Below are 14,289 nucleotides of genomic sequence, written 5' to 3' on the forward strand. Positions count from 1 at the left end.
TTTATTTTAGAGTGAACCTGTGGCCAGACCATGCAACCTAAAGTATTCACACATTTTAAACAAGTTGAAAAATCACTTTAAAACAAGCCCACATTCACCTCTGTAGTTTGTTGAGAAATTAATCTTCAATGCATTATGCTTTCTTTTCCTATTCACTTTTTATGGAAACAAAAGCATTCTGCCAGCCTTCTAATACAAACATGCTGCAGATGTTTCTAAGATGTTAGAGACCTACTACAACCAGACTCTAGAGTATTTTTTGTCATTTTTGAGATTGATTAAAGGAGTAGTAAACCACCACAGAAAAAAAAAAAATCAGGTCCCCTGTTGGATTAAGTCATATTGTACAAGTATGCATCGGATACTAGCACATTATGACAGACTTACCTGCATATGGAGCCCTAAGCTCTGTCACGGATCCCCAAGACTTCCATCTTCACTCGGTCTTCCTTCCAGGTTCTTGGGCCAGGCCCCAGCATGGAGCTCCGAAAGTACGGCACGGATATGCAGTCTCTTCAGAGCGCATGCGCTGGTGACGTCACCAGCCGCATCCCATGGGAATTTTTCTTAAACAGTGAAAATTTAGGAGATATTCACTGTACCTAGAGGGAAGCCTATAATAAGGTACAAGTTAAAAAGTAGACTTTACTTTGACTTTAACCGCATGCAGCTAGAGGGATCATGGATGACTTGTGCTAACCAGTTCCCATCCACTTTAAGTATATATACAGTATGTTTTTGGACTGTGGCTGCAGCAATGATTGAAATATCATTTTTTTTTCCACAACCGGTGATTTCCTGCTAAGTAAAAGTGATTCACGTGGCTATACAGCTGCTTGATAATTTTCACAGGTGCCGGAAGGGGTTTTCCCTCCCTCCCCCACCATGACATTTATCAGGCTCTCTCGAGCGATTGGGAAATCCAGTATTGCCACCACTCAGTGTGATGAGGGGAAGATAGGGGAGGAAGATACCTATATCCACTTCCCCTCTGTGATGTAAGAAAATGAAGCAATGAAGATTTTGTCACTTTGGATTTCGTTTTGAAGATTACAAGCTGTATATGGTTTGTAATGCATCTAATCAAACCAATATTGGCTTGATTAGATGCTTTGGAGGCCAGAGGAGAGATCTGGGGGTCTAATAGACTCCAGATCTCTTCATAGAGAGAACATGTCATAGCCCATGCTATCACAAGGGAGGTTCTTATGAACATTCTTTTCTCTTACATGCAAAATTGTTGGTGGCTTTTTTGTTTGCTGTTTTAATAGATAATGAGAAATCTTCACTAGCATTTTGTTCTCCACAGCTTACACACTGGTTGCATTTTTTTTTGTTTGTCAATGAAGCTGACGGTATTTTACATATTTCAATCTGAACAAAATAAACTTGTCTATAACTCACACTACTGACCAGTTGGCTAATTTTTTTGTCACTTGACAACAAACATGACACAGTTTTGTCAGAGCACCAGAATAAGCCATAAACTTCATGGAATAATGCAAGCTTTTTCTTGCAGCAAACTTTCAAAATCTGACAGCTGAAGTCCAGCTGTGGAAACATTTTGTGGCATCGTTACAGTGCCCGAGCACCAGAATAGGCCAAAAATAGTGTTGTTTTGTTTTATTTACTGCAAAGCTGACATTCTTTTAAAATTTGCAATGAGAAAAATCACTGCAATAGAGTGTGAGACTCTGAGGTTTCAGATATAAAAATCTGTGTAATTACAACATTACTGATACAGGCTGATAGGCGTTGGTGTCATTTTTGTTATTTTTGCAGCAAGCTGATACTGTTTTACAAATCGCAATTTAAAAAAAAATGAACTTGTATAGTGTCTATAACTCATATGACTGACCAGAGTGCTTGTGCACTTTTTTTTTGCAGAGAAAGCTGACAGACTGGCTCCTTTTTTTGTCACTTGACAGCAAACATGACACAATTTTGAATCGGACAGAAAACTGAAATTGTGTCCGAGAGCCTCATTGCTGACTAGTATTCCTGCATATTTTATACATTGTAAATAATATCTGTTTTTGACCAGACTATTTAATTTGGCTGTATTTTATTTGAATTGTGCTGAAAGTGCTTGTTCATGCCACAAGCACCTATTCCAAAATGTGTGCATCAAACACTTCATGTACACTTGTACTGCTCACAGCCACCAACCTGCCAAACGCCAAGCTTCTGTGTAAAAGAAATAGAGGTTTGAAAAAAAACCTGTATGGGACGGCAGGAAGGAGTTTGCTTGTAAACATGACTACCCTTTAATAACAAATTTTTTTATTTTTTTATTTTTTATATAACTAAATAAATAAATAAATAAGGCACTCGGACACTTCGTTGGATGGAAAAGGCCGCGGCTTATTTTATTAGCTGGTACAAACTTTAAATACTCAACCAACAATATTTTCTTTAACATATTCAAATACAACCAACCCAGTCATGAACAACTCGGGTTGTACAAGAATAAAATTATCATTAATTTTAGCAATTATCCAAAACACCATTCATAAAACATAACTTACACAACAAAAAACGTCCCCCTCTGATACAGAGGTGACCCAACCAGACTAATATTGTAAGCCGCGACAAACCTAAAGGGAGGGAGGGAGGGGAAAAGCAGGTGAGGATTTTTGAAGAGATTGAGCTGTGAGGGCTCGGGCGGACCATTAAATAGCCCCCCTTCTGAGGTAGCCTTCCTCCCATAGGAGGGAGAGTGTGGGCGTGGATAGGGGCTCATTCGCTGGAACCACTACTCTAACTAAAAACTGCCTAGTTACTGCAACTAGTTTTGCCCAGCTACACCTGAGGCGGGAAAACCTGAGCAGGAAAGCCAGGAAAACAAGCCTTAGGGTCAAAAGTTCACTAACCCCTGACATAGCTTACCAGTATAACCCATATTAAAATGGCCTCACTAATGCTAACTACCATACTCTCACCCTTCCACCATCCCATAAGAAAGGGGGGCTTATATTAGCCCCCTTTCCCATATGGGACGGCAGGAAGGAGTTTGCTTGTAAACATGACTACCCTTTAATAACAAATTTTTATTTTTTTTTATTTTTTATATAACTAAATAAATAAATAAATAAGGCACTCGGACACTTCGTTGGATGGAAAAGGCCGCGGCTTATTTTATTAGCTGGTACAAACTTTAAATACTCAACCAACAATATTTTCTTTAACATATTCAAATACAACCAACCCAGTCATGAACAACTCGGGTTGTACAAGAATAAAATTATCATTAATTTTAGCAATTATCCACCAGACAGGCGATCCTCATCGCCTGTCACCACACCCCCGAAGCGCGGCCAGTTCTATCATAGTACCAAGGTTGGCGTTGAAAATGTCCAACCCAATGTTTGAAAGGTGGACCCCATCGTCCCTGTAAAGACCACGGATGCCACCCTCCAAGTCCGAGTGCCTATATGCCAAAATATCGCTCTGAAGCAAAAATTTTTCCAAAGCTTTATTGACCCTCTTTCTGACTCTGCCTAAAACCTTAAGGTAACCAGCAGACCACACCAATCTTTGAATTATTTCTGAAAAAACTATGACCGTACCAGGCAAGATCAGCTGCACCCGGAGTAGATCATCCCGGATCTGAAAAAATCAGACTAAGAGTCTTCACACTACCCACATCGTTACCACCCAGATGTACAACCAAAATGTCAGGGGGGGGGCGGTTGACGAGTAACCCATCTAAAGTAGTCAATAACTCCACCCACCGCATACCCCTCTTACTAAACCAAAATAACTGAAATTTGTTTCCATCCAGGCCAAGATGATCTGAGTAGATCCTCCTCTTTGCTCTCAGGTGAGCCCAGTGCACGAAGGAGTGCCCCACTATCCAAACTCGTAGCCGATTACCTGGAAGGATCAAAAACAAGATTATGGCGAACATAAGAAGTATAACAGTCAGACTTCCATCTCCCCAAACCCTTAATCTGACCAACCTCTAAACCCGACCTGGAGGCCTCAGTTGCTGCCCCAATTCTAAAAGAGTGGGAGGAAATTTTTAATGTACCCCATCCAAGCACATTTAAACATTTTTGCAGCACAGCATTGAACTGAAACTTAGTAAGGACTTTACCATCCCCATGAACTAGAAGCATACCGGTATGAGGAGGTCTAATATTCAAAAACTCTGAGACTAGGAAAACTGGGCACACAGGGGAACCTTGAAACCTATTTAAATGACACCAATGCCCGACGCCTGCTTGATCCGTTTTTGATTTGCGCAAAAATATGCTCAGCCTGTCAATATAGCAATGAACATCCTCTAATCTTAAACCAGAACCTCGAACCGCGGATACTGGTATAAGCTCAGATATTCGCAAGGCGGCAAAAAATAGCAATGAAAAAGCAGCCTTGAATAACGAAACTTCGTGGGTTGAGTAGCACACCCCGGACAAAGCATCACAAAGTTTGATTAAAATGTCTAAAGTGATAGGACGTCTCTGATCCGCAAATGAATTGGATTTCTTGTAACCCTTCAACGCCTGGCGTACCGAGAAAAACGAGGAGCAGGCCGGGAGGCCCTGCAACCTAACAAAAAATGACACTCCTGCTAAAATTTTTCCAATATGAGCCCAGGAATACTTTTTTCTAAACAATGAATTTAGGAAAAGAAGAACCAGCTCCTCAGAAAAAGCAGCATGAGGGCTGTTCACCGCATCCAGGAATTCTAGCCACATAGTAAAGGCTGCTTGGTAACCCGACCAAGAACTATGCACCAAGGACTTCTCTACACACTCCGTCACCAACTCTAGACAAGGTCCCAGAGGTGAGCCGGGCATGGGGTACCCACGAGGTCCGCGTCTGGGAGCAGCTGAAAAAACTTTTGTACCTGAAAGCGAGACAGAGAGTCCGCCAGATCATTGTCCTTACCTGGGACATACGATGCCTTAATCCAGATATTAAAGGTTAAGCATTTAAAAACCAGATGCCTCAGCAGCGCAATGACCGGCGGAGATCTCGAGGTCAGACAATTAATTGCGTATAAAACGCCCTTATTGTCCATCCTTACCAAAATCCGATGATTACTAAAAAATTCCCCCCATAGCTCCAGGGCCACCACGATAGGAAACAGTTCCAGTAATACCACATTTTTAACAAGTTTTAAACGTTTCCATCGTTCGCACCAACGCTCCGCGCACCAGTGCGTACGCCAGATGGCAGCGAAACCAACTGAACCCGCAGCGTCAGTGCGAAGAAGGAAATCCTTGTCCAGGACAAAATCTGATTGCCAAACTGCTTTGCCATTGAAATGCAGTAAGAACTGAAGCCAAACCATTAAGTCTGCCCTCATCTCATGTGACACTCTGACATGGGCCGAGGGGGACTTCAGACCAGAAACAGCGAGATACAACCTTCTAGAGAAGGCCTTGCCCACAGGGATTACCCGTGAGGCAAAGGCCAACAACCCCAATAAGGACTGCATCTCTTTGAGGCAAACTTTCTTTTTCCTGATGACTAAAATTAACATACCTCTTAATTTTCGTATCTTGTCAGCCGGCAATCTGAACTCCATCTGGACCGTATCGATGGTGATTCCTAAAAATTCTAAACATGTGCATGGCCAAACAGTTTTTTCAGACGCTAAAGGAACCCCAAACGACTTGCAGAGCATGCAAAAGGTTCTAAGAAGAAATTCACAGTCGGATGTACCAACCGTCCCCATAAACAGGAAATCATCCAGATAATGCATCACCTTGGATGACCCCGTCACCTGTTGTAGCACCCATTCCAAAAAAGTTGAAAAGCACTCGAAGTAGTAGCATGACAGGGAACAGCCCATGGGCAGGCACCTGTCAAAATAAAATTTGTCTTCAAAAAATATACCCAAAGAATTAAAGCAGGATGGATGCAGGGGCAACAGCCGAAAAGCTGACTTAATGTCCGCTTTTGCAAGCAATGCACCTTTACCTAAAGTTTTAATAATCACCAGCGCGTCCTCAAATGTTGCATAAGAAACAGACGCATCATCAGCATCAATCTCCTCATTCAAGGAAGCACCCCTGGGATAAGAGAGGTGATGTATTAGTCTAAAGGAATTCGGCTCCTTCTTTTGGACAATCCCAATGGGAGATATTCTGAAATTCCTAAAAGGAGGGTAAGAGAAAGGACCCACAAACCGACCTTCAGAGATTTCTTTATTTATCTTTTCCTGAACAACATCAGACATGTTAGTAACCGACTTTAAATTCTGAACAATTGTACAACCTAACCCAGAAAAACGCGGAAGGCGAAAGCCAAACTTGAAACCGTCAGTTAGTAGCTCCGCCTTCCACCGGTCTGGATACACCCGTAACCACGGGAGCAGTTCTGATACTTTCACTGGCGTTGGGGCCTTTTGGAAAACTTCCTTGCTGGGCCCCGGCCATTCTCCTAAAGCACTTAGCGACTGGATGTGCTCCAGCGCAAAATGCACACTCGTGCCGGTATTTACACGTACCTGGCCATCGACACTGCGAGTCGTTAAAACTGAAACATATCCCCCGCTTATAGGCTGGGGTACCTGCCACCTGCTGGGGAGGGACGGAAGGCACCCTAGGCTGAAAGGGCGGCCTTTGTGGCACAAATAAATCAAGCCACAAACCCACATCTTTAGTACCCCATTTAAGACTAGGGTGCACTGCCATTTTCTGCCTGAAAGCCATGTCGTAGTTAAACCACGCTACTCCTCCAAAGCTTTTATAAGCCTCTAGGATTATTTCTATATGGTGAAATAATCCAACGCTTTTAGCAGGGAACTTCTCACATAGGACAGAGGAGTAAATGCAGAATGCCTGCAACCAATTAAATATGGTTTTAGGCACAAATCTCTTCCTGTCCTCCTCTTCCTTCCTATCCACTTTTGTCATGAACTCCCTAGAGGAGGGTAGCAATGATAAAAGATCAACGTATACACCCTGCCAGATCTTTTCTTTTAAGGCATCAGGTAGGTGGAAACCCAAAGGGGAGACCTCACACGGCATTGATTCCTTCAGAAAACTTTCGGGCAGGTTCTGGGTCTGAGCTACAGAGAATACACTGTTGTCCCTAGTGGCGCCACTAGGTGGCAGCCAGACGTCACAAACGGCTGGAGTAACCTCCACAGGCTTCTGAACCTGTACAGATTGTACACATTTTTTAAAAAGATCAAAAATGACAGCATCAGACAGTACAATAGACTCACCACCCTGCGTGGGCTGATGGCCATGGGGGCTGGGATCCTCCTGCTCTGGTCCCGCTGCATGATGCTCCTGCATCACCATGCTGGGAAGACATCCTCCGACCTGGGGAGAAGCTGCGCTCTGCTGGACAGCCGGCGCCCATCCGCCAGTCTGGGGTCCCGATGCCGACAAGGGGGGCGGCATGAAGCCCGCCGACGAGCTCCGGTTCCTGACGTCTGCATCCTCGTCCGGTCCATCTTCCTCCGCTCTTCCGAATCTTCCGACCGCGGAGCGCCGTCCAGCTGAAGGGGAAAATCTTCTCCTCGGTGTTCTCCGCCTCTTCGTGGGGCCGACCGCCCCGGAACTTCTTCCTCTTCCGGAGTCACGGCCGACGTCAGAGGTCCGGTGACCGAACGAGTCTCCCGGCGGACATGACGCGGCAGCGTGACCTATGACAGAAGCCTCTGACCTCCCGGGTGACGGCATCACTTCCTCCGCCGCCGCCGCTGCTGATGTAGATGCAGCCGAACCTCCGGAACCCGGGTCCCGCGGCAACTGAAGGCACCTACGGATCCAGGCATCGCCTCCCTCCTCTCCTGCCCTCTCGATAAGCTGCCTAAGGAGACTCATAACTGCCCAGATGCTCCCGAAGACCACCGCACGCAAGAAGAAGAAGAAAAGCAGGTGAGGATTTTTGAAGAGATTGAGCTGTGAGGGCTCGGGCGGACCATTAAATAGCCCCCCTTCTGAGGTAGCCTTCCTCCCATAGGAGGGAGAGTGTGGGCGTGGATAGGGGCTCATTCGCTGGAACCACTACTCTAACTAAAAACTGCCTAGTTACTGCAACTAGTTTTGCCCAGCTACACCTGAGGCGGGAAAACCTGAGCAGGAAAGCCAGGAAAACAAGCCTTAGGGTCAAAAGTTCACTAACCCCTGACATAGCTTACCAGTATAACCCATATTAAAATGGCCTCACTAATGCTAACTACCATACTCTCACCCTTCCACCATCCCATAAGAAAGGGGGGCTTATATTAGCCCCCTTTCCCATATTCCAATCCTGGTATATTTTACCTACAGATGTTTTATTCTCTAGCCTCCATTTTCACAAATGTGTTACATCTTTCTTATGACTAGTACAATGCTGTACATTTTATTGAAGAAAACAATATTGTGTAAAAAAGGAATTTTTTGTGTTATACATTGTATTTCAAGACATTACAATAGTACGCTTAGCATAACCTTAACATAACATTTTCTAACTATTTTTTTTCTAAAATGGCCTAACCCCTGTGCAGTTCATTTCTTTTTTTTTTTTTCTTTTTTTTATTTGATACTTTGCATATAAACATAGTTATTTAGTTAGTTTACTTTTTGTATTATTAATTTAGTTTCTTTAATCACTTAAGGATCAAGCCTATTTCTGACATTTGCTTTTTACAAGATAAAATCAGTATTTTTTTGTAGAAAATTACTTAGAACCCCCAAACATTATATATATATATATACATATATTTTTTAGCAAAGACTCTGGAACGAAAATGGCAATCGTTGCAATATTTTATGTTACACGGTATCTTCGCAGTGGTCTTTTTAACACAATTTTTGTTTTTGGAAAGCATACACTTTATTGAATTTAAAAAAAAAAAACCAGTAGAGTTAGCTCAATTTTTTTGTATATTTTGAAAGATGATGTCACACAGAGTAAATATATACCTAACATGCTACGGTTTAAAATTGCGCTCACTCGTGGAATGGCGACAAACTACAGTACTTAAAAATCTTCATAGGTGACTCTTTAAAAATGTTCAATTTTTTAATTTTATGGCGCGACTTACGTATGCGTTTTCTTTGGTGAGCAAGCATTTATTTTATTTTAATTTTTATATTTTCCAGCTTCCTTTAAAAAAAAAAAATCTGATCACTTTTATTGCTTTCACAAGGAATGTAAACATCCCTTGTGACAGTAATAGGCAGTGACAGGTATTTTACATGGAGGGATCTGGGGTCTAAAAGACCCCAAATCCCTCCTTTGCACTTAAAAGTTTTCAAAACTACAAGATTGGCATTTTTAATACTGTCACTTTTTTAAATTAGCAGCAGAGTAAACCGGAAGTGATGTTGTGATGTTGCTTCCGGGTTACTTCATCGGATACCCGATCTGAGCCGAATCTGGCTTTGTTCGGGACGGCTGACATGCTGGCTGCTGGCTGACATGCCGGCTGGTAGCTCGGGTCTCCCGGTGGTATGGGAGACCCGGGCAGAGCGGCGGAAGGTGGCAGGAGGGGGGACATCCCCTCCTGCACCCTGTGGTAATGGCCAAGCGGCTGCTGAGCTGCATCAGTTGTTATCATTAGAAAGCAGATTGGGCAATCCAGTATTGCCACCACTCAGTGTGATGAGGGGAAGATAGGGGAGGAAGATACCTGTATCCACCTCCCCTCTGTGATGTAAGAAAATGAAGCAATGAGGATTTTGTCACTTTGGATTTCGTTTTGAAGATTACAAGCTGTCATTTTTTATTCTTTGCATGTGATTGGATATTCATTGAAAAGTGAAGTTTTACCACATTCACTATGCTCTGGGGCAAGTTTCCTTGCAAAGTGATTAGTCTATTCGCCTTTATTGAATCAACCCTTGTGTCTCTAATTTTCGCTTTAAAATAAAGGTGTGTATTTCAAGGACATGTCCGACAACCACAATGACAAAAATCCAGCTAGTTGGTGCCAGCAGGGGCTGTGGCCAGCAGATCATCAGCAGCAACACACATGCAGAGTCCTATTTCTGTCCCGTCAAACTCTTCACTGCATAACTCAGTCCTTTTTATTTCACAGTAAACTACGAACAGGTCTTTTAACACTAAACAGATGTTTGATTTTGGTAGCTGATAGGGATGAGCCAGCCTCCCTGTTCGGTTCGTACCAGAACTTCTGAAAATCTTGAAAGTTCAAAGCTGAAAAACGAACCCTATTTAACCACTTAAGCCCCGGAAGATTTTACCCCCTTCCTGACCAGGGCCTATTTTGCGATTCGGCACTGCGTGACTTTAACGGACAATTGCGCGGTCGTGTGACGCTGTACCTAAACAAATTTGACGTCCTTTTTTTCCCACAAACAGAGCTTTCTTTTGGTGGTATTTGATCACCTGTGCGATTTTTTGATCATGCGCTATAAACAAAAAAATAGCGTAAATTTTGCAAAAATAACAATATTTTTCACATTTTTTTATATGAAATTCCCCAAAAAAATGTAAAAATCAAAATGTTTTAACATTTTAGGCCAATTTGTTTTATGCTACATATGTTTGGTAAAAAAAATCGCAAAAAATGCCCATTTTAAAGGCTTATATGCAAGTAATTGGGCATACAATGATTATGGGGTCCAGGTATTGCCCTGGGGGACATGTATCAATGAAAAAAAGTTTGTAAAAACATAATTTTCAAATGAGCAGTGATTTACTGATGCTTAAAGTGAAAGCATAAAAATAAGAAATAACAATAAAAATTAAAAATTCCTTTCAATATAGTACCTGGGGGATCCCTTTAGTGTGCCTGTGCTTGAAATATACTGTGTTAAACGTGCACTAATGCACTGAACTATAATGCAGTAAACCTGCCCTGACAAAACAAACTGACACTAAAGTAAAAATGAATGGTCAGGTCACTACTCTCACACTGATTGAACCAGGGGCATATCATGAAATGAGTGGGCACATGTGCAAGATAAAAAAAGTGGGCCCCAGGTATCGATAAGAAAATGTGGCACGTGTGCCTAAAGTGCAGTAAATATTGAGCGTGGCTTAAAGGGGGTGTGGTTTAAAACAGTCTGAGATGACTTACATAGTGCAGAATGCAGTAATGTTAAACAGAGAATGTACAGTGTGGAGTGTACTGCGGTGGGTTGTATGTGCTGGAGAGTATGGTGTGTATGGTGGTGGGTATTATGTGCAGAAAAGGAGTACAGAGTGTATGGAGGTGGGTAGTATGTGCAGGAGAGGAGTGTGGAGTTGACGGTGGTAGGTAGTATGTGCAGGAGAGGAGTGTGGAGTGTATGGCAGTGGGTAGCACGTGCAGGAGAGAAGTTTGAAATGTATGGTGGTGGGTAGTATGTACAGAAGAGGAATATGGAGTGAATGGTGATCGATATTATGTGCAGAAGAGGAGTATAGAGTGTATGGAGGTGGGTAGTATGTGCAGGAGAGGAGAATGGAGTGTATGGCGGTGGCTAGTATGTGCAGGACAGGATTGTGGAGTGTATGGTGGTGGGTAGTATGTGCAGGAGAGGATTGCAGAGTGTATGGCGGTGGGTAGTATGTGCATTAGAGGAGTGCGGAGTGCATGGAGGTGGGTAGTATGTGCAGGAGAGGAGTGCAGAGTGAACGGCAGTGGGAAGTATGTGCTGAAGAGGGGTTCAGAGTGTACGGTGGTGGAAAGTATGTGCAGGAGAGGAGTTCGGAGTGTATGGCGGGGGGGTAGAATGTGCAGGAGAGGAGTGCAGAGTGTATGGCAGTGGGTAGTATGTGCAGGAGAGGAGTGCGGAGTGCATGTAGGTGTATAATGTGCAGGAGTGCAGAGTGCACAGTGGTGGATAGAATGTGCAGGATGGTGTCAGTAGTGCAATAGATGGTGTCCGTAGTTCTTTATTTATTTATTTATTTATTTATTTATTCATTATTATATTACAATTTGATTTTTAGTATTTTTATTTTTATCAAAATGTTTTTGGGGGGCCAGTGGATGGTGTCAGTCAGGCAGTAGAGCAATGGACAGTGTCAGAATTTTTAACATTTTTAATATTTTTTTATAATTTAATTTTTTAATAGTTTTTTTACAATTTACTTTTGTATTTGTTTTTCTCACAATGATTGGGGGTGGAGGGGTGGGGGTAGTGGACAATGTCAGTAGGGCAGTGGACAGTTTCAGTAGTTTTTTGCTTTTATTATTTTATCTATTATATTTTACAATTTGTTTTTTTTTTTTTTTTTTAAAACAATATTGCAAATTCGTTTTTTTTACAGTGCTTCTAGGGAAGGGGTTGGGGTGGGGGATATGGTGCAGTGGACAATGTCAGTAGGGCAGTGGACTGTGTCAGCAGAGCAGTGGATAGTGTCAGTAGTTTTTTTTTTTTTTTTTTATGTATTTATTTTTTTACATTTATTTTTTTTTTCACAATGCTTTTTTTGGGGAGTAGTAAATAGTAGCGAGGAAGTAGTTTTTATTTTAATATTTTTTTTTTTTTTTACAATTTCATTTCTTTTTTTATTGCCATTTTTTTTTATCAGCCCTGATGGTGAGCTTTGGTGAGACAGAGAAAGGGACTGAGATTCCCCAGTCCCTTTCTCAGCAGCCTTAGCATTGAAAATGAATGGACAGGAGACACCGTTTACTCTGCTCAGTTACACAGGAGCAATCAGTAGGGAACGCTAACTGTGTCAACTTGAGAAAAGGAAGGGGCTGGTCCCCTTCTTCCGCTCTCCATCCTGACAGCTCCCCCCTGCAGCAGGAGAGGAAGGAAGCTGGCTGTTGGGGACAAGGGGGGGCAGAGGAGGAAGACAGAGGGACAGAGGAGTAGCTGGAGGAGCACGAGGGGTGGAGGAGGACACAGGAAACAGCTGGGGATCAGTGCAGCAGGAGGGACATCTGTGAGCACCGATCTTCCGGCAAGGCTTTTCAGCTGACAGCCGCAGGAGAGAGAGGAGGTGAAGCGGCAAGGAGAGCCATGCAGGGAGATTGGTGCTCACAGCTGTCTCTCCCGTCCCTCTGGCTGTGAACCAGGGGGACCATCCATGTGTGCTGGGTGGGTCACAGTGCCCCCCCTTCTGGGGCCTGTGAACACCCTGCACACATGGATGATATGCCACTGAACTGAACTATCACTAGATTCACACTAAAGTAAAAATGAATGGTCACTACACTCACACTGACTGAACTATCACTAGACTCAAACTAAACTGATATTCTACACTGACAATAGAATCAGAATAGCACACTATAGCACTCTAACTCTCTAGTAGCACAGAACAGAACCCTATTCTATCTCTCTCAACGCTGATATCACACTACTAATGGCCGCTATTGAAAAATACTTTTATAGTGTGGGGTGGGACTAAGAGCAATGAGCCATGATTGGATAGAGTCATGATTACTTTCTCCAATCATGGCACTTACAGTGCTCTGTGCCCTGATTGGGCAAAGCTTTCATTGCTTCAGCCAATCCAATGCACTGTGCGGCGATACAATGCATTGTGGTCATTTGGCGGGCAGAACAAATGGTCGAACACCCCGATAATTTGGGTGTTTGTAGAACAGGCATACAGCCAATGTTCGGCCCGAACTCATGCTCGTGCCAAACTGTTCGCCCATCCCTAGTAGCTGGTTATCTTTCTCACTTTTTAGTTTCAGCTAGCAGACATCACTAAATATCTCTCTTCTTAACTGGACAAGTAGTAATAGATAATGCAACACGTTTTGCTTCTAATGAGTGTCTGGTAGCTTGTGAGGGTGGTAACAAATCTGAAGGAAGCTTAAAATCAAAAAAGTGTGAGACACTAATATTTCCTAATACCCATAATAAACCATATGGAGTGTTCTCAGACTACATGTCTCCACCAAACCATATGTATGACTAAGCACCGGTGCAAGGCGAAATGCATCAGGGTGTGTGATTTGATGGATACATGCAGTCTGAGGCCGGTAGGAAGTATTGGAAATCCATTTCTTTTTTACATTTATTAGCCCTTTGAATTGGTATTAGGATAAGCCTGCACTCCATGCTCTGGGACACAGAGATATGCTTTCACCTCTACTTTGAGCGATGCCAAAAGCAATATGACAGGACCCATAATAAACCACTTTACACAAAGAAAAAATTATCTCAAATTATCTTTATGATGTTACTTTCTTATTGGTGCATCTAAACCTCCTTGTATAACATGTTAAAACTCAATAAAAAAAATTTGAGGAGAAAAAATCATCCACTCCACTTCTCCACCCCTTGTGAAACACCAACACCAGTTGTGCTCTCACCTTAGGCTAAAACAAAGATGCAGTAGATAAAATGTATTAATATTTGTGAAACTTTTGTGCATATATAGACTTTAAAATAGATAACAAAATACACTTGGTTG

Source organism: Pelophylax lessonae (genome assembly GCF_965119305.1).
Source record: "Pelophylax lessonae genome assembly, chromosome: 5".
Taxonomy (NCBI): domain Eukaryota; kingdom Metazoa; phylum Chordata; class Amphibia; order Anura; family Ranidae; genus Pelophylax; species Pelophylax lessonae.